Genomic DNA, 2,296 nt, shown 5'->3' with positions numbered 1-2,296 from the left:
AAACTAGAAAATATTGTCATCAGAAGCACCCGCATGAACAGGTTTTCCGCGTTGGTTTAAATACTTAATAATATGACGAGGCTATCGGTTGAAGAGGTGGCGTGGTGCCAAGTAGACGCTGCTGAAGTTTCTGTTCCAGATAGACTTTTCCCGAATAGCTGCTTGATAGTAAAGCAGGAGAATTTAAACATTAACTTTGTATATATCTCAAAACAATGAAACTGTTTCTGCCCGGTTTCAAACCGGAGACCTTTCGCGTGTTAGGCGAACGTGATAATCACTACGCAACGGAAACCTGTTAGCTTGAGCATAACCCTAGAAAATTTTGTCAGCAGAAGCTCCCACATGAACAGGTTTTCAGCGCAGGTTTAAACACTTAATATTATGACGAGGCTATCAGTTGAAGAGGTGGCGTGGTGCCAAGTAGACGCTGCTGAAGGCTCTGTTCCAGATAGACTCATCACGAATAGCTGCTTGATAGTAAAGCAGGAGAATTTAAACATTAACTTTGTTGATCTCAAAACAGTATTGCTGTTTCCACCCGGTTTCGAACCGGGGACCTGTCTCGTGTTAGGCGAACGTGATAACCACTACACTACGGAAACCATTTAGATTGTGCAAAACCCTAAAAAATTTTGTCAGCAGAAGCTCCCGCATGAACAGGTTTTCAGCGCAGGTTTAAACACTTAATAATATGACGCGGCTATCGGTTGAAGAGTTGGCGTGGTGCCAAGTAGACGCTGCTGAAGTTTCTGTTCCAGATAGCCTTTTCCCGAATAGCTGCTTGATAGTAAAGCAGGAGAATTTAAACATTAACTTTGTATATCTCAAAACGATGAAACTGTTTCTGCCCGGTTTCGAACCGGGGACCTATCGCGTGTTAGGCGAACGTGATCATCACTACACAACGGAAACCTATTAGCTTGAGCATAACCCTAGAAAATGTTGTCAGCAGAAGCTCCCGCATGAACAGGTTTTCAGCGCAGGTTTAAACACTTAATAATATGACGAGGCTATCGGTTGAAGAGGTGGCGTGGTGCCAAGTAGACGCTGCTGAAGTTTCTGTTCCAGATAGACTTTTCCCGAATAGCTGCTTGATAGTAAAGCAGGAGAATTTAAACATTAACTTTGTATATCTCAAAACAATGAAACTGTTTCTGCCCGGTTTCAAACCGGAGACCTTTCGCGTGTTAGGCGAACGTGATAATCACTACACAACGGAAACCTGTTAGCTTGAGCATAACCCTAGAAAATGTTGTCAGCAGAAGCTCCCGCATGAACAGGTTTTCAGCGCAGGTTTAAACACTTAATAATATGACGAGGCTATCGGTTGAAGAGGTGGCGTGGTGCCAAGTAGACGCTGCTGAAGGCTCTGTTCCAGATAGACTCATCACGAATAGCTGCTTGATAGTAAAGCAGGAGAATTTAAACATTAACTTTGTTGATCTCAAAAAAGTAATGCTGTTTCCGCCCGGTTTCGAACCGGGGACCTTTCGCGTGTTAGGCGAACGTGATAACCACTACACTACGGAAACCATGTAGATTGAGCAAAACCCTAGAAAATTTTGTAAGCAGAAGCTCCCGCATGAACAGGTTTTCAGCGCAGGTTTAAACACTTAATAATATGACGCGGCTATCGGTTGAAGAGTTGGCGTGGTGCCAAGTAGACGCTGCTGAAGTTTCTGTTCCAGATACCCTTTTCCCGAATAGCTGCTTGATAGTAAAGCAGGAGAATTTAAACATTAACTTTGTATACCTCAAAACGATGAAACTGTTTCTGCCCGGTTTCGAACCGGGGACCTATCGCGTGTTAGGCGAACGTGATCATCACTACACAACGGAAACCTATTAGCTTGAGCATAACCCTAGAAAATGTTGTCAGCAGAAGCTCCCGCATGAACAGGTTTTCAGCGCAGGTTTAAACACTTAATAATATGACGAGGCTATCGGTTGAAGAGGTGGCGTGGTGCCAAGTAGTCACTGCTGAAGGTCCTGTTCCAGACCGACTTTTCCCGAATTGCTGCTTGATAGCAAAGCAGGAGAATTTAAACATTAACTTTGTTGATCTCAAAATAGTTTTGCTGTTTCCGCCCGGTTTCGAACCGGGGACCTTTCGCGTGTTAGGCAAACGTGATAACCACTACACTAAGGAAACCATGTAGATTGAGCAAAGTCCTAGAAAATTTTGTCAGCAGAAGCTCCCGCATGAACAGGTTTTCAGCGCAGGTTTAAACACTTAATAATATGACACGGCTATCGGTTGAAGAGGTAGCGTGGTGCCAAGTAGACGCTGCTG

General features: G+C 44.0%; 1 non-coding gene across 1 annotated transcript; it reads right to left on the bottom strand.

Annotated features, from left to right (window-relative positions):
* Positions 1-1,462: 1,462 nt before the first annotated feature.
* Positions 1,463-1,535, bottom strand: trnav-aac (transfer RNA valine (anticodon AAC)). The gene has a single exon. It is a non-coding gene; the product is annotated as a tRNA-Val (tRNA).
* Between the last annotated feature and the right edge of the window lie 761 nt (positions 1,536-2,296).

This window comes from Gadus chalcogrammus, chromosome 5 (genome assembly GCF_026213295.1).
Source record: "Gadus chalcogrammus isolate NIFS_2021 chromosome 5, NIFS_Gcha_1.0, whole genome shotgun sequence".
NCBI lineage: Eukaryota > Metazoa > Chordata > Actinopteri > Gadiformes > Gadidae > Gadus > Gadus chalcogrammus.
The sequence above is the reverse complement of the archived record's forward strand: the minus strand, read 5'-3'. Positions and strand labels throughout refer to the sequence as shown.